Source organism: Antechinus flavipes, chromosome 4 (assembly GCF_016432865.1).
Source record: "Antechinus flavipes isolate AdamAnt ecotype Samford, QLD, Australia chromosome 4, AdamAnt_v2, whole genome shotgun sequence".
NCBI classification, from domain to species: Eukaryota; Metazoa; Chordata; class Mammalia; order Dasyuromorphia; family Dasyuridae; genus Antechinus; species Antechinus flavipes.
Genome location: NC_067401.1, coordinates 116,076,137 through 116,095,255, shown reverse-complemented (window position 1 = coordinate 116,095,255; position 19,119 = coordinate 116,076,137). Strand labels below are relative to the sequence as shown.

The 19,119-nt window shown below is 37.2% G+C and overlaps 1 protein-coding gene and 1 pseudogene across 6 annotated transcripts in view; one reads left to right on the top strand and one right to left on the bottom strand.

The window, feature by feature from the left end:
• Window positions 1-19,119, bottom strand: part of BCAS3 (BCAS3 microtubule associated cell migration factor) — a 787,317-nt gene that overhangs the window by 226,782 nt on the left and 541,416 nt on the right. The gene's annotated exons all lie outside the window — the stretch shown is intronic.
• LOC127559943 (40S ribosomal protein S13-like) lies at window positions 3,791-9,491 on the top strand (annotated as a pseudogene).

Here is a 19,119-nt window from a genome sequence, read left to right as displayed (position 1 = left end):
ATAAAGACTGAAAAAAATCCAATAAAAAAGTTTGTTATTATTTGTTGTTCTTTTTCTTCATTTATCCCTCTCCCACATTTTTTCCTTATTTTATTATATTTAAATTCTAGGCCTACAAGGCAAAGTCACCATAGGATCATTGTCACCTTCAGTAGTTCCCCCATCTTGTCCCCAACTACTTCAGGGAAGTAAATAGAATGCCAGGGGACACTGTTATGTTTGTAGGTTCAATGATGAGTTAAATTTATTTTCAAACTTTATGGTTGTCAGAAAATACTAAGACTATTGCAAAGAATCTTAAAATTTCAATTTCATAGGGGGAAAAAGTTTGTGTCTAAAATTTTAAAAGAAAAACCATTTATATGAGCACGAGTATAACTTTCTCAGAAGGTAATAAACTTTCTCAAAAAAAAAAAAAAAGCTAAATCTAAATACTAGCACTCAAACATTTCTGCTATTTCCTTTTGAGAATTGAAAGAGATCACTGGTTTACTTCCTTAATGGTGCATTTTGTATTTACATTTCAGGCAGGCAGAAGATCTAAAATCAAGGAGCATTCTTGTTATCACAAGCACACTGGGAGACTTTACAAACTTTCAAAAGATTCAATGAGTGGGGATTACAGAGTATCTACAATTTGAACAGATCACTATAGTTTTTGTTCCTTTTCTTTAGCACCTATAAATTTTGAAGCTAAAATGTTTCCATTCTATGTAAAATGTTTCTAGAAAATAGTGGGGGGAAAGTTAGGGGAAAGTAGAGGAAGATAATGAAGTAGATAGAGTGCTAATCCTGGAGTCTGGAAGTCTCATCTTCCTGAGTTTAAATGTAGCCACAGATATTTACTATATGTGTGACACTGGACAAGTCATTTAACTCAGTTTGCCTCACTTTCCATCTGTAAAATGAGCTGGAAAAGAAAATGGCAAACCATTCCAGTATTTCTGCCAAGAAAACCCCAAAAGGTGTCATGAAAAGTGAGACTTAACAACAAAAACGTTAAGTCCCAAGAATTAATATAAACCTGCATATCCACAGGAAAAGTCAAGTCTTATGTAGTGGTAAATACTATTTGGCTTCTTTGCCATTCATTATGTTATTTACCCTCTCAGAGTTCACCCCTCACCACCACTGCCAATACTATCACCATAGTTTTCTGAATTCCATTCCAGCTCTATCTTTTTGGTTCAGAACAACAATGTCAACTACTGACAATGAAATCTCTCATCCAGTGCTCCTAAGAGATCTCTGGAAGATTTTTCAATATTTTCTGCTTGGACTCTGGTCTAATCCATGGCTTGTTAGACATGACAAGGTATGCAATATAGTCAGGACCAAGAGATCTGTAACTCAAGCTAAAAGATTTAAAGTGAGTTAGATAAATTCTTAGTAAATGAGGGTTCCGTGGATAAGGCTAATCATTTGCATGCTTGAAGTACAATTTCAAAAGAGAATTAGGCTCACCTTAATTGCTATTAGAGAAAAGGAAAATGTGTGAATTTCCTAAATAATTTTGAATTTTCCACATTTTCTACATTTCACAGCAGAGACTTAGGAAGAAATTATCAAGTTCTGACATCTATAATCAAGGCAGAAGGTCTTTACAAATGATTAACTTGTGTAATAGAAGCAAAAACAGAACCATAATTCATGAATTTGCTAATTGCTCTTCCCTGCTGTGACACTGGCCTGTTGAGCCTTTAGCTGGTACCATATACAAATCATTGTCCTTCAGTTAATAGATGAGATGTTACCGAGGGTTGATGACTAACTCTGTGTGTGGCTCAAGGGAAGAAAGGTAATAAACAGTGTCTTCTAAATTGAGTGGCCAGAAAGGCTATCTTGGGGGTCACAACTGCCCACTAAACTCATTATGCTCTGGTTCACAGTTCCACACACAGCTAGCTCAACACATGAGGACCTGGAAGAACCACACCTTTTCTGTTTCCTAGAAAATCTGGGACACCTCAAGCTGAAGTAATACTACTTAGTCCAAAATAGGACTAAACATTGGAGTAAGAGAATGTGTGCTGGGGAAGGGCCTTTAGAGAAAACATAAAAGCAGCTTATTCTCTTATGAGCAGCTCTTCCTTTATGCCCCCTTTAAACCAGACCAATGCTGGGGTTAGAAGGCACTATCAGCATGTGGTAGTAATCACAAAGACCAATTTGTTCTGAGCATGTCAAGGTCAATGACATTATGGGGAAGGAGAATATCTTGAGCCTTAGGAGTCTGCAGTGGTTCCTGAATGTCATGTGGGATCACTACAATTCCCTATGTCTCTAACTGCCCCCCTTCATTTCCCAGCTCCCCTCCCCCACTAGCTTCTTCCCTTCCATCATCTCATAGGCTCAGTTCTCTTTCTGGCAGAAGGAAAGGTCTGCAGGAATGGAAATAACCTCATTCTGGTGGTCTTCTGTTGGTCAACAAGTAAACATCAGGGATGCTGACAATGTGGGAGGCCCAAGAGGAAGTCCAGCTGGATTCGGTGAAATGAAATAACCTTTCCGTCGCAAAACATAACATTTTTTATCAGGAAATTAGTGTCTGGCTACATCTAGCTCGTGAAGGGTTCTGTCTGTTCTTACTCCAAAAAGCAGGAAAAATAGGAACTTCAACTTTTCACTCTTAGACAACTTTTCTTTGGCAGGTGGAAAAAAGATAGGATGATTTCCCAGAATAGACTTTCAATTCTTTTTCCAGAGAGATTTGTTTCAAGGTAAAAACAATTGTTTGTCAAGAAACTCTGCTTGGGTTAAGGTGGAGTGAAGAGGAAGGAAGAAAAGGAAAAGAAAATGGTTAAGGAACACTGGGGAGAAGGTAATCAATTAACCCAGCCATCTACAAGAATGTCTAAGTGTCTTCTCTGTGCTTTATACCTAGTCAATATGATTCTGAATTGAACTTTTAATGTCCGGACTTCAAACTTGATTTTGTTACTTCTTCCAGTGATGCTTTCAATTTGGTTCCAATTATTTCAAAAGTTTATTAACATTTCCATGCTTTAGTTTTTATCTTTGATTAATGTGATAGCAAAGCAGAAGTAGTAGGTATCAGATACAAAGAAATCTAAAAAAAGGTACTATGTATTTTTCATGAGTATTCTTTGGCTGAAAATATCCAACACTGGAACTCTAAGCGCCAGATTAGAGTTTCTACTTCTGAGGAAGATTTCAAAGACAAGTAGTAAGAAATTCTGTTATTTTTAACATGAGTATTTTTGTTTTTAAAAGATTCCACTTGATGTTTCAACTTTTCACATAAGGCCTGGTCACAAATATGGATGTGGGAAAAGCCTTTCAGACAAATTTAAACATGGAATATTATGGAAAAAGAAGGAACTAGATATAAAGGTCTAATAAACTTGGTATCTTTAGCTTTCTCTCAACTAGTTCACATGACCTTGAGCCTATTTTTAGAAATGCAACAATTCCCATTTGGATATGGAGTGATACCTTGTACAAGAATCTAGTTGAGCACAAATAAACTTGAAGAAAGTGTTGACTTAAAAATAAAACATTGGAAGAGGGAGAAAGATATTTCCCCATTCCCCAATCCCTCTGTGAAAATTTCCGGAAAAACTGTAAACAAAGGCAGTTTTGACTCAGGAGCTGAGTGACTCTGGTAAGCCATGGAGGCTGGGGGAATACATCAAACCTCACAGAGTGAGGAAATGTTTGTACAACAGTTAGTAAATCACAGGCAGCCAGGCTCAGCCCTGCACAACAGCCTGAGTGACATGCTGCCAAAATCACAGCTGGGAGACAGCAGGCTAGGCACCCCATCCTGCTTTATACCCCACTTTGGAAGATCCCAGCAGTCCATTCTTTCTACCTTCTCTCTCTACATAACTTGGATGGAGTTGATGTTCATTAGTTCTGTGCCAATGGCAAAACTGGCCGCTGCCCATTTAAGGGTCAATTTGGTTACACAAAGTACAGGATATGAGGTCTCAAAAAGACCTCTCTGCAGAATGATACTGACTGACCCTTTGGTCCTGGTGACAAAGCTTAAAGTTGCAGCTGGGAATTCAAACTCACACTTAGCCTGGAAAAAAAAAGTTTCCAGAGATGAAACCCTGCCATGCACAGATGGGGCAAAATATGCAACTGGAAGCTTCCAATAGATTTGCTAAATGCTTTTCAATCATTATCCTTCCCAACAACTCAACAACACATCTGTATGGTGATTATGCTTGTGATTTTACACAGCAGGAAATAGTGAAACTCCTTTGAACCTTTCAGCTAAAAGCTTCTTTTTGGTTTAGATTTTTTTTCCCAGAAGACAAAAAGAATAAAAAAAAAAAGGAAGATTTCTGAGTATAATGGTGGGGGGAGCAGTACAATATAGGATTTAGGGAAACAGTATATTAGTATAAAAAACTTCCATGCTTTGGGGACCTATCTTGTTTTCTCTAAATAACATTTTCTTAGGGTATGTTTTCTTGCTTCATAAGAACAAAAACAAAACTGATGTTTAAATATGCCTTTAAGATTTACAAAGTGGTTTACATGAATCAGCTTATTGGATCCACATAACAATTCTGTGAGACAGATGGCATTATTGGTCCCATTTATAACAGACAAGAGAATTGAGGCTAAGAAAATTGAAGTGACATGCACAAGATCATACAGCTAATAAAGTATGGCTAGAACTCAGATATTCTTTACTCCTGGGGCTCAGTACTCCAAGTATACACACATCATCTCCTCTATCTTCTTTATAAATTTAAATATAAATTTGCAGAGAATGGCCATTTTGCACTTCATCTAAAGGGGCTAAAACTCCAAATCAGATATTAATTACTTTTGAAAAACCTTTTTTAAGGTTTAAGGGAAAAAAATTCTTTCCTTTTAGATTTAGTAACTCATAAACACCAACAGATAGTTTATTCCAGTAAACTTGTTGAGGACAGAGATTATTTGTTCTTGTCTTAGCATCTATAGCTCATTGCACATGGCCTGGTACATCGTGGAAGCATAATATGTACTTGGCAAATTGGAATGAATTGAACTATAATTACATCTTGGCTCTGTAACAGTTTGACATTCATTGTCGTAGGAGGGAGAAGTCTACCCTGTCTATATTCTCCAGCAAGGAAGAACTGAGCTAGATCATTACCTTCATGAAATTTATGAAATTATGAAATTTCATAAATTTCTTATGAGCATTATTCTATGTAATTAAAGGCCTTTTCCAGAGTCACAATGCTTCAAGACCACTGGGTGCCCACTGTTCTCTTTTTATTCATCCTGTTTGATAATTAATACTGAGTAGCAACCAGGTCTGGTACCTTTGGACTCCCAGAAGTCTTCTAAGGCAACAACCTTCATTAAACAAGGTATGTGGGGACTTGGAATCAGACCAATTATTAAGATTTTTTTAAGTTGGTAGAACTCGGAAGTTTGGGGCTATAATATTTTTATTGGCCCTCAATTCCCATGGAGAATGACTGAAGGACTAATGTGTCACTTGAGAACTCATTGCAAGTATGGGAGGAGAACAAATTATATTACTGCAATCACTTAAGTCTAACTTACCAGTTCTGAAAAGTTTCTAATACTTCTCTTTAGCCAAGAGTGATCTCTACCTTGGCTGGGTACCAATTTTGACTGCCCCTAGTCACTGATACATCAGGCTTTAATGGGATTTTATTTGTCTTTGAGAATATAAAATCAAGTTTCAATTTTTTCTTTCTTTCAAACACCCTTACCATCTTTTTTTTTTTTTTTAAATTGTAGTTCCTCCTAGTTTTCATTTGAGCTATATTATTCTAGCAGAATGTAAATCTTTGAAAGCTTGAGCATCGTTATATTATTCTTGTCTTTAGATTCCCAGTGCCTAACACAGTACCTGGTGCATAACAGTTACTTAATAAGTACTTAGTCAATTCATTACTTAAATGAAAAAATAATTTACTTCATTTGGTCCTAAGTAGTTGAAGGCAAATTACTGAGAGTTCTGGTTTTCTGAGGGATAATTATAATAATTAGAATTATATTGCTATATAATTATAGCAATGGGTAGATATGAAATTCTGAATAAAAATATTTGTGAAATGGACTCCTGGGAGACCTTTTAAAATGAATTGCATGCCCCTCTTCTTGAAGGCAGTGGAGGGAGAGAGAGAAGGGACTGATGAGAAACTGTTTATCTCCCATTTTCTCTCCCATTCAATACTATTTACTCCTAAGAAAGCTCTTCAGTTAAAACTGCTTGAGCATTAAAGGTGACAGGAAGATTCTTGAAGTGGCAAACATTTTGGGCAGAAGATCCGTGACTCGATTCCAGATTCAAGATGGGTCCTGGCACAGGAGAAGGTGATTTGTTTCCATAAGATAAATTCTGAAAAGCATAAGCCAAATTAGCTAAATGGGGATGAAATGAAAATACACCAGTACTGATTGCTACTCCATGTAGATCATTTAAAAAATTGTCTGAATCACCTTGTGAAACTATGGGCCAACCTGTATATTGACTAGCCCTATTTAAGATGCTGTGGAAAAGAAAATAATATTCATCTAATTTCCATGGAAGGTATGTTTTTCACTATGTAAAATCACCATGTCCCAATCTATAAGGGCTTTGTAAAATAACTCAATTTAGCCTCCTTTTATTTCATATGTCCTCTTTAAAATGAGGTTTCTGTAACACAATCCCCTAGAATTAGCTCTAAACAATAATTGGCACATCCCCCTGATATTTTGGGAACTGAAATATAACCTTTTATTTTTCTTTTGTTCCCAGTCTTACTGAACAATATCAATGAAGTTGAGATCTTTAAAAAAAAAAAAGTGATTATATGTTTCTTATGCTTTGTAATAGTTTTGTAATATACTGAAGGGTTATTATCTGGGTATTATTTTAACAAAAACAATCTATTTTTTAATGTACTATTTTAACTAAAATAAAATATCATCTTCTCCCCAAAAAAGATGGTTGATATTTTTGTAAACAGAGCACTATATGTAAATTTCTTAAGTAGTTTGGGCTACTTAAGCAATTATTTTCATTTGATCAAATGATCTAGTTTGTTTTTGTTAGGATTTACAAAAGTGCAAAAAAGGAAATGACAAGGAGAACATGCCACTTCTGTCAAATTGAACAATGATCTGCCTTGCTCTCTACAATTCTCTCTCTTTCGGGGCCTGATCGTTGCCATCATGGGTCGCATGTATGCTTCCAGGAAGGGTCCCAGTCTTCTCTACCACAATGCCGCAGGATGCCCATGTGGCAGAAGCTCACCTTAGACAACATGAAAGAGCAGATCTACAAGCTGGCCAAGATGGGCCTGATTCTCTCCCAGATCAGTGTGATCCTTTGGGATTCTCATGGTGTGGCACAAGGATATTTTGTAATTGAAACAAAATTTTGAGAATTCTTAAGTTCAATGGACTTGTTTCCTGACCTTCCTGAAGATCTTTATCACTTGATCAAGAAAGCTGTTGCTGTTCCAAAGCATCTTGAGAGAAACAGAAAGAATAAGGATTCTAAATTCTGTCTGATTCTGGACCAGAGCCATATTCATCAGTTGGCTCAGTATTATTACAAGACCAAGACAGTGCTCCCATCCAAATGGAAATATGAATCATCTACAACCTCTGCTCTGGTTACATAAATATTGGTATGTACTAACATAGTAAAGCAACATTTAACTGAAAAAAAAAAAAGAAATGACAGTTTTTGCAATATAATTTAGTGTCATCTTTATGGCTCATGATCTTATTAGAAAGTTGTTAAAAGTACATTTGTTTGGTGGTTTATTCAAAGTGCTAGCTATCAGTATATCAACTTTGCTATTTTGAAATTCTGAGTTTTGAAAAAAATATAATTATTTTAGCTCAGGCTCACCTGAGGAGGTTAAGGAGTGCCCAATTACATTACACTTCCAAAACTGATGCTTTAACAGCAAACTCCAGGACTGAAGTCAAAAGATGCTTGAACCAAGCACACATTCCCATCCCTTTTCAATAATGAGATCAGAGACCTGAGAGTGACAAGACAACTAGATAGCACTGGCTGGGAGATTTAATTCTCATAATTACAATTAGAAAGTTGAATAAAAATAAAACATACAGCTAATTCTTCATTATCCAGGAACTTTTTGCATGTGGATTGTTCAGGACTCCTGCTTCCCCTGCCCACAACAAATATTGATCTTTCAGCCATTATTCCAGTACTCAACATTTCTACCAAATGCAGTCCTTTTACTACAGAAAAATACATTGTATGCAATATTATTGTTGTATTAGAAATGATCAGCAGGATGATTTCAGAAAGGCTTGAAGAGATTCACATGAATTGATGTTAAATGGGAGTAGAACCAAGAAAACATTGTACATGACAACAACAATATTATGTGACAATCAACTCTGATGAACTTGGCTTTTTTCAACAATGAGGTGATTCAGGCCAATTCCAATAGAATTGTGATGGAGAGAACCATCTGCATCCAGAAAGAAGATTATAGGAACTGAATGTGAATTACAATATAGTATTTTCATCTTTTTTGTTATCATTTGTTGCTTTTTTTCTTTCTCATTTTTTTTCCTTTTTTGTCTGATCTTTCTTGTGAAGCATGATAAATGTGGAAATATGTTTAAAAGAAATGCACATGTTTAACCTATATTGGCTTACTTGCTGTCCAGGAGAAAGGGAAAGGAGGGAAGGGAAGGAGAAAAATTTGAAACATCAGGTTTTGCAAGGGTAAATGTTGAAAACTATCTTTGCATGTATTTTGAAAGTAAAAAGCTGTTATTAAAAATAAAAACAACAAATAAATAAAGATCATGGAAGATCCCAGATTTGAGAAAGTGACATGCTCTCCTCACTCATCACTAACCACACAGCTCCCTTGGCTACAACTTGAGCTAAGGCGCCCATGTTCCAAGTCTCTCACCTTCTCCAGCACCACATTTATTATGGTCCAAGTCAAAACTGTTCCCTTTCCCCTCTGTAAAGGAGACAATGTACCCTGGAAAATAAATATATTGGAATCTAACTGTGGATTTCCAAGTTATTCAAACATCTCTCTCACAGCTCATGTTCCCAGCTCAAAGTCATACTTGCTGGCTGTTTTCTGTGGTGGCAGTGGATAACTTTCATATTGTCTCCACTGTCCTCCTTATTCAGCTGGCAAGCCCAAGAAACCCAAAGGAGTTTAGAATACACAGATACACATACACATACACACACACTTTCAACACTCTCGTATATCTGACATATGGCTTAAATGTATGAGTGGGAAGGATGAATTTTGTTCTTTGGCTCCCTGATGTCTTTGCTTCTAGTGGATTCTAGTGAATATCAAGCTCTCAGACTCGGACAAAATTTAGTGACTTTTGATGAATTACATATTTGGGTTGTAATAATAACATATTATTTTATGGTTTTTACAAGTAACATGTCTAGTTTGATGAGCAAAAGCAACTGCAAAATATCTTGTACTATTTAAAAAGTATATATTTGTCCTTTCTTGCTGCCTAATGAATGTGAGAAAATGTACCTCTGGAAAGGAATTAAAAAGCTATCTTGTCAGAAAAAGATCACTTGGTTTTTCAAACTTGGTTTTGAAATTTCTTATGCTCCCATTTGCGTCCTTTTTTGTAGTGGAGACTACTGGATTCCTGGGACAGAGGCAGTGTTTCATACCAAATACACACTTTGGAAGAACAATAAAGGACTTTTAGGCAACTGGGCTACACTGTAGATAGAGTGCCAAGAGTTCAAATCTGCCTCAGACACTTAATTCCTGTTAAGTAACAATTTCTGGTTTCCTAGTTTCCTTATCTGTAAAATGGGAATAATAACATCACCTACCTTCCAAGGTTGTTGTAAGGATCTAATGAGATAATAATTGTAAAGGATTTAGCATAGTTCTTTACCACATTATAAGTTCTCCATATAAATGCTAGTTATAATGATGATGAAAATGCTCACTAACCTCAGGAAAATTTCTCCATGTAGAGATCTGTAAAGACATCCTAGTAATTTATGGACCTTGGAGTAAGCGATTTCCTTACATAACAAGAGTTGGAGAGACAAAACTGAGATATTAACAGAGGCACAAAAAGTTCAGAATCAGTAGAGAGAGAGAAAAACAAAAGAAGGGGGAGGTAGATCTCATCAAGATAAGTCAAAATAAGTCAATTACTATTTTGTTCAGCATTAAAGGGAACTGGGAGGTGAGAACTGCTTTACCCCCTACAATATGTCAAGCTGAACTATCAACAATGAACATTTATTATGTACTGATTTTGTGCCAGGTGCTATATTTGGCATGGTGATAATTGCCATTGTTCAGTCATGTCTGACTCTTCATGACATCATTTAGGGTTTTTTTGGCAAAGATACTGGAGTGATTTGCCATTTCCTTTTCCAGTTAATTTTACAGATGAGGAAACTGAGGCAAACAGGATTAAGTGATTTGTCCAGGGTCATTAAGTATCTGAGGTCAGATCTGAATTCAGGAAGATGAATTTTTTTGAATCTAGGTCCACTGCTCTATCCACCTTGTCCACTAGCTGCTTTAGAATGGTGATACAAAGACAAAAATGAAAACAGTCTCTTCCTTAACAAGTTTATGCTCTACCAGGGGAGATAACATGTAATTATGCAGAATGCCACAAAAATTTTGGTGTTGAAAAATGCTCTAAGACTTCTGGAACAGGCTTTATTTAAAAAATAAGGTATTCATGAAGTATATATGAAATAAATACTAGGTAATTTAGAGAAGTGAACCCAGATTTGAGGATCTGCCAGAAAGAACATTTCAGAGTATGGGAAAGGTCTTTGACAAGGACAGCAGCAGAAGTAGGAAACCAAGAGAAACAGGTGATTTTATGAATCAGTTTCCTATTAACTCCAACCAATCTGTAGCCCTTAATTGCTTTCTGGAGCAATCTGCTTCAAGACTTGGAGGTGGGCATAGCATTTACAGAAAGAGACACCAAACAATGGGATCTTTTATTTGTAGTTGTTTTTAAAGAAAAAGCTGAGAAATGAAACCATTTTCTGGCAAGAGAATGAAATGGCTATAGGTACCCACCCAGACACATGCCATTCCCGTTTGGGGCTATCATAACCCAAACAGGATGCTCAAGCTTTGCTCAGCATCTTCTAAGTATGTTTCCATTTTAAAAACACCTTGGAATTAGGATTTCATTATTTTGGAATACACGCTAAAGCTTATCTCTTACCAAAAACTTGCTGCCCTTAGTCAGACCTGTTGATGTTTCTAATTTCCTTACATAACAAGACTCTAATGTTGCAGAGGAAGTGGGCAGATTCTGAGGAATCAGGAAAGATCAAAAAGCATGAGACCCCCAACCTCTAAAGTCAAGAGGTCATGACCCCCAGGACCTTGTAGTGAGGTGGAAACCAACAAAGTTGTATTCAGGTAGTTTTAAATGACCTCACTCTACTGGCCTTTTTCAAAGGGAAAGAAGATAGGATCTAACTTGGAAGACCAATGCTGCCGACATGAATATGGTTACACAGATCACAGGATGCCTACTAAAATTAAGCTGTCACTTCTGCCTCAGAAGGTAATTGAACAATTGGTCATCAGTTACTCTGAAAACTTATGGTCCCAAATTAGTATCTGTCTGTGCAGAATTTTTTTGACTCTGTCTTCTTTTCCAGCATATCTGCTACCATAGGCCAAATAATTCTGGTTAAGGATGTAATATGATCATTAGATGGAAAAAGAAACTAAACTAGATGGCCTTAGTGAAGCAAAGATACTGAAAGGATGAAGATTATTACCCTGTGCTGTGATTGCTTTAAAAAAAAAAACAACAAAAAACCTTTTTACTTTCTATTATTCTGAAGTTGCTAATGTGTTTTGCTCTGATGGGTGCTAGTTGCCAATGGGTAAAAGGAAGGGGTGGTGGTTGGTTATTAGGCATCTGGTACAATACATGCATGTAGTAAGACACCAAGAACTAAGTCTGGTTTTCTGCAAAAAATATCATTGGCATATTTCCATGGATTGGTTTCCTTAGAAACCCTTCAAACTCTGGCCAATTGCTGATGAGGAGTTAACTTTTGTGACTAAGTCAGTCTGCATTCTTTATTAAGCACATAGTATGTGTCAGGCACCATGCTAAGTGCAGAGGGCTACAAAGAAAGGCAAAAAACAGTCCTTATTCTCAAGTAAGTTACAGTCTAACATGGAAAAAACATACAAACAACTATGTACAAACAAGACATATATAGCACAAATTGGAGATAATCAATAGCATAAAGGCACTAACATTAAGAGGGACTGAGAAAGGCTTGGTAAATGATGAAGACAAGACATGAGAATCTTCCCCATCCCATATGATATGGTAGGGAGGGAGAATGGACAGTTAGTTAAAATGTTAGATGACTAGCGAAGTAATGTAAAAAAGGACAAAGTTATATCATCTCCTAATGAGTCTTGGCAAATTCCTAAAAGTTCCTTCTCTTTTTCCCTCTCTCCCTACTTTCTTATTTCTTTTCTTCCTTTTTTTCTTTTTCCTCCCTCTCTCCTTCTTTCCTTCCTACTTTTCTTTCTTCCTCTCTTCCTCTCTCCCACCCTTCTTTCTTCCTCCCTCCCTCCCTCCCTCCTTTCCTCTCTTCCTTCTTTTCTTTCTTCCTACTTACCTATTTACCTACCTATCTACCTTCCTTCCTTCCCATTCATTTTTTGGAGACTTGAGTAGCAGCCACTCACTAGCCCAATCCCACCATTGATTTGGCATGGAAGCTTTGATTTGCTTTGTTGCCAACCTGGACTTCTTTAGACAATATGGTAGTGCAGTGGGTGATCACATTTGTGCCAGATTTTGTGAGGACACCTGATTAGTGTAGCCCACTGCAAATTAAGTCTCCTGAGCTCAAGAGGTAACTATAATTTCAGCATCGAGGGATTACAGGCATGCAGTAATCATGCCTGCCTAATACAGGACACATTCAAATTCAAATAGGTCACCAACCTAAAACTAAAACGGGATAATTTCTGATTTCAAGTGTCAAAAAACTAGATGCACAATTCATAATCCTTTTTTTCCCCTGTCTATCTGATGCTTCTGTGAAAACACCATGGAAAGTATTTGGGAATGATTAACATGTTTCAAACATGCTTCATGGGGATTTTTCAGAAGTCATCAAATTTTCTGATAAAGTCTTCATGTTTGAATGCCATTTTGGATACTATAAAGTCTATTCTATGTGAAATAAAATGAAACAAGGAATTAATTAACAATTTTTTTTTAGTAAATCTGGGTATCTACTATGGATATGTCTGAAGGGTTTCTTCTAGGTATCCTTCTCATCTCCCATGGTGATCATATATATTCCCATTACTTCAACTGCATCAAGGGCTGGATTTCGGAGTTAGGAAGATCTGGATTTAAACCCTGCCTCTCTCATTCACTAGTTGTACAACCCAATATAAGCCACTTAAGCTCTCTGAGCCCCATTTAAAAAAATCTGTGAAATGAGGCTCATAATACCACTCATCTCACAGGACTATCTTGAGCATCAAATGAGATGATGGATATGGAGGATACTGCAAACAACAAAACCATAGTTAGGTATCTACAATTATTGGTAGCAGAAATAGCTCCTGCCCTCTATCTTCAGCCTTAATTATTCCCCTAAATTTATTTTACATTTCTAATTTCATGCTGAATGTCCTATGCAACTTCAAACTCACAATATACAAACAAGAATTTCTTAACTCTTTTAAACCTGCTCCCTTAATTTCTCTATTTCTTCTCATAGCTCCACTCAGTTGCCTAGGTTCAAAATCTCCAAGTTCTCCTTTTTTTCATTTTCTACATAAAGTCTGAAGAAGGCAGTGTAGCACAGTGGAAAGGGCAACTGGTTTAGAGTTAACAATCACTGAGTTCAAATCCTGACTTTGCTATTTATACTACCTATGTGACCTCTCCCATGTCCCTTGGCTACTCTGAGCCTCAATTTCTTCATCTGTTAAAAGAATCTGGACTAGATAGCCTCAAAGGTTCCTCATAGATCTAAATCCATGCTTCTATGACTTATTGCCAATTCCTGACATCTTGCCTCTGCAATAACTCTTAAATTTTCCCCCTCCTTTTTACTTATACTGTCCAAACTCTAGTTTAGGCCTTCATTATTTCTTGCTTAGATGACTTTAATAGTTTTCTAACTGATCTCCCTTACTCTGGGCTCTCTTTCCAATCCACCCTTTATATTGTTGCCAAAGTAATCTTCTTAATGCACAGGTCCAATCATATTTCTCCTCCATTCAGAACTCTCATTGGCTCCCTACTGTAGGATAAAATACCTCCAAGCCTAGCATTTAAAGCCCTCCACAATCTGGAACTCACAGACTTTTCTAGATTTATTTTACATTAGTCCCCTTCATCTACTTTACATTCCGAACAAACTGGACCACTAGTTACCCCATAATCTTATTATATTGTCCCTTCCTGTCTCTGTGGATTTTATAAACATGATCATCTCAATATCTGAAACAATCTCTTCCACATTTTTTATGTTGAAATTCTTCCCTCCCTTTGCAGATTATATACCATCTCTTTCAGGAAGCCCTTCTCTGATTCTCTAATTCCCCCAGCTCCTGCCTGAGAAGTGATCCCTCCTTCCTCAAATCTTTCACGCCACTATGTTTGACCTTTCCTTTTGGAGTGAATTGTTCCACTCAAGGATTGAACCCACAACCTTGGTCTCATTAGCCCAGTGTAAACCAAGTGAGCTAAAAAGAACAAAGTACCAGTCTATTTGGTCAAATCCGTGCAAAGACTGTCAAGGATCAGTAATAAAGAACATCAGATAAATTGCTCAGCTGTCCTCTGAGTAGCTGGCCATAGGATGGAGCAGGGTTAGGAAGAGTGTAGTAGGTTAGTAATAATTTGTGATCTGGCAAATTTTTTATGCTTTCTCTGCAAAATGTCCTTAACATAATGAGTAAAGTTGATGTGCTTGCTTCTAGTCGTTCATTAGGCAAATGCCCACATTTACAAGGGGGAGGTAGGGAGGAGTGATTTAACTTCTGTGTCAGACTGCAGCAATCTGAAGCAAAGTGGTTATACTTTGGCAAAATCCTCGTTTCCCCTCCTTTACTGATTATTCTATTATGAGCTCATTCTTCCCACTAAAAGGTGTATTCATTTTTGGAGCTTCTTCTTTGCGAATAATAATCTACTGAGGTGGGGGTGAGAGGTGGAAAAGTGATGGCTGCCATTCCATTTGGCTTTTGCAAATTTGTCCATTAAGCCGAAGATGCTGCCTGTGTTCATGTAATGGAGAATAAATTTTCCATCATCAAGGGTGGTGTCTTTCATTTAACCATTATACTTAAAATATGTCACTCTGGAAGAGTTTGAAGGACAGCTTCACTCCTACCTTTGGCTCATAAAGCGTGGAGGGTATAAAAACAAGATTTTTCCCAGTGGCATGCAACCTTAAAGTGAACCTGGGAAAATGGTATTCTTGATCCCATTGCATATATTAAATGTGCAATAACTACATATTATACAGGTAAATCAAATTACAAAAAATGAACCTTATCCTTCGGATAAAATTCTGGGACCAAGCCAACATCATAATTATCTTCTCTTCTTGCACTGACTGTCCTACGTAAGTGTTTGGAAGATGTAAACAGGACATAAATCTGAGATTGGTTTTTTCAATCTGTCTACAAATAGCCATGACATTACACATAAACTCTTTCTTTGCAGCAGATAGGCTTCTCATTTAAGTAGTTAAGGACTGTATCAGACACCATGATAAACAGAAAAAAACGAGCGTGAATATCAATAAATGCAAGCCTTCCGTCTCGGAAACTCTTCTCTTATTTGATTAAGTTAGGTGAAAAACAGAGCAGTCATGCTTGTAGCTTGTCTTCCTTTTCCCTTTCCTCCCCTCTTTTCATTTCTAATGCGAATCGGAAGTCTATGTGGAGCAGTCTGGCTAGCCCCAGTCTAACCTCCCCATCTGGAAGGGGACTAACAAGCCTTGGGGCTACTTCCAACCCTTCCCAGCTGTTGGGTTGGGGTTTTTTGTTTTTGCGGGCTTGAGAAAGCATATTTATATAAATGATTGCCATATCCTTTGCCAGCTGGTGACCCTGCTCTTGTCCCGGTTGGAGCATGGTTTTCATTTTTAGCGGCCACAGACTGGAACTGACCCTGATAGAGTTAGCACGCTATGCAAACAGCTTTACGCACCAGGGCTGTGACAGTTCAGACAATGGATGCACAGTGTAATCCCAAGGACCGGTGTTTCCCTTTGGGCGAATGTCACAGAATCCATGGCTGGAAGTATCAGTTGGAAAAATAAATTTGGAGATTCACAGGACTGGGGAGCATTTTCCTTTCAGTCACAGAAAATGTCATGATTTCAGCTAAGGTCAACTCAGGAAGAACTGAGCAACAGTAACAACAAAGGAAAAACCTTTTCTTTTGGATATTTCACAGACTCAAAAGTTTTCTGCTTATTCCATTTTAAAAGATTCAAGGATGGTAACTTCTACTATTTCTTACATCTGAGTTGGCGGATGGAGATTTATATTTTTAAAGGAAACATTTCCAGCTTACACATATACATATATATGTATGTATTCGTATTCATGGGTACATATATATACACGTGTTTCTAGGTTGTGTATATACAATACTAACTAACATTTACTTAGTGTTCTAATATTTGCATTATTGACATCTGAATCTCACAATGACCTTGTGAAATAGTTACAGATATTGCTATCCTTTGTTAGGAAGTTAAGACTCAAGAAAATTCATTGCCCCCCCACAAATCTTTATTTTGTTATTTCCATATATGTTTTTTTTTTTTTTTTTTGGAAAGTTAGTCCCAGAGGTGGGCTGTGTACCCAGGGCTTCCTGACTCTAATCCAGCATTTTATAAGCTATGCTATGATGCCTCCAATGTAACCTCTAAATGCTTTCCTCCAGAAGCAATTAGCTCCGAATGAAAATCTTTAGATCTTGAACTGTTAATGGAAGAAAAAATAACAAGTACTGAGCCTGGACTTAGTCTGACAAAGGCCAGAAGTACTCAACACTAAAAATTCATTCATAAAGTTACATCCATGTTTCTTCCATAGATACCCTTGAGCCAAAATGAAACAAGAAAGTTAAGAAACATACTCAAGAAATGGGGTCATTATCCTGGGGTATAAGTTGGGAGTGGGGTAAAAGAAGAGTGCTAATATAAAGAATTCATCTAGGACAGTCCCCTAAACAAGTCCTGTTCCACCTGTGATGAAACAGAAGTGCAAGGGTGAACAGTAAATCTCCCCAAATACTCATACTCATTTTACGGATCAACTCTAGTCTTAAATACAGATGGCACCGGTATCCTGCCTGGTATTCTGAAGAGCCTTATTTTATTTAAATGCAGAAATTTAATTAAAAATAAATTTACCATATGCTTAAAGAGATGCCCAGGATACCCATACAAAAGGTTTTCAGATATGTAATCATTTACAAAGGGATCCTATGGCAACTGCAACTGATTATGATTTAGGTGGTCTGTTTGCAGAGGTGAAAGGAGCACAGAGGCTTGCCAAAAAAGTCCCTTTTCCCTCTATTCTCTGTCTCCTTGCCCTGAAGGCAGTCTGTCTATGGTGGCCTGAGACTACCACACACAACTGCAATTACAACTTATACCCATCCTGGAGGCCAGAACAAGAGCAGTTGACAAATGAGGGAACAGGGAGGTTGAAAGTGAAAAAAAAATCCCCCCCTCCCCAAACAGGCATCCTCAGTCTTTGAAAGTCAACACATAAGGAGATTTAGCCATTTTGTATTTAAGCAATACATATTTAGTATGTCTTTTAAAAACCCACATATGCTTCTGATGTCTGGGATCACTTTAAAGGCAACTCACATTTTCAACCCACTTCATTCAATGTGCCAGGAATTTCCACAAGTGCTGAGTGAATTAACTGATAGACTCTTTGAAGTCTCTGTAACTCTGATTAACTAATGAAAAACCTGTGAATTCACAATGTAATCTTTTTTTCCCCCCTCTTATAAGATATGCTTGTCCTGATGGAGGTGACAAGACCAAGCCATCCACTGCTTACATAGGATCTGGATGAAAAGGAATTCCCTCCTAATTGTTATGAGCTCATGGCACAATCCCCAGATGCATTTTAAATGAACATAATTTCTCCTCAACCCTTGCCTATTAGAATCCTCAGCTCCAGGCTCAGCTCATTCTCCTAACCAGCAACCTTGCCAGCCTGGAGAGGCCCCCTCTCTGACTGGTGACTGCCACTTAGACAATCATTTCAGTAGAGACCTTAGTACCAGTTACCTTGCCCTTCTGTCAGGGTGTTCCTTTCCCTCATCTAGCTCCCCTTTTTATATTGTTTCCTCCCATTATAATGTAAACTCCTTGATGGTAGAGTGTGACTTGTTTGCTCCTATTGGAATCCTTAGTACTTAGGAAATTGCCTGGCATGTAGTAGGCAATGTTCTATCTATCCATACTTCAAAGGAGCCTCAAGTGCCACCTTCTCCACAAAGCCTTTTCTTACTACCACCATCCAGTTGTTCCTGTATTTTCCCTCCCAAAATTATTTTTTGAACTTTATAATTTTGTGTATATGTTGTGTTTTCCTCACTCCCTTTTCCTAAAAGAATATAAGTTCCTGAGTTTAAGGATTATTTTCTTATTGTCTTTGAACCCCCAGGACTTTATGTATAGCAGGTATTTAGTAATTATCTGCTAAACTGAACTAAATACATTGTGCTTGTCTAAATAACTGAACATCAATGGGTACACACATAGAATATGGAATTAAACCTTTATCCAAATACATTAATTTAAAGAGCTGAATATAGTGCCAGGTTTGGCAATGATAGTGTTTCTCTCTTTTCATTCACTCCCTACAACCAAAAGCAGCTATTTTCAGTGGAAAATAATCATTGCTACAATCTACTCTTATCAGTGCTTCACACAAACTTGTATCCAAAGCCATTCTGAAAAACCCAAAGGGTTCTTATACAACCCTTTCCACACTGGAACTGTGGTTCAAGTGGTAAGAAAAAAATCTCAATTAAACTACAAAATCAGGTTTCTATATCTACCACAGAGAAGAAAAAAAAGGAGCTCTCATG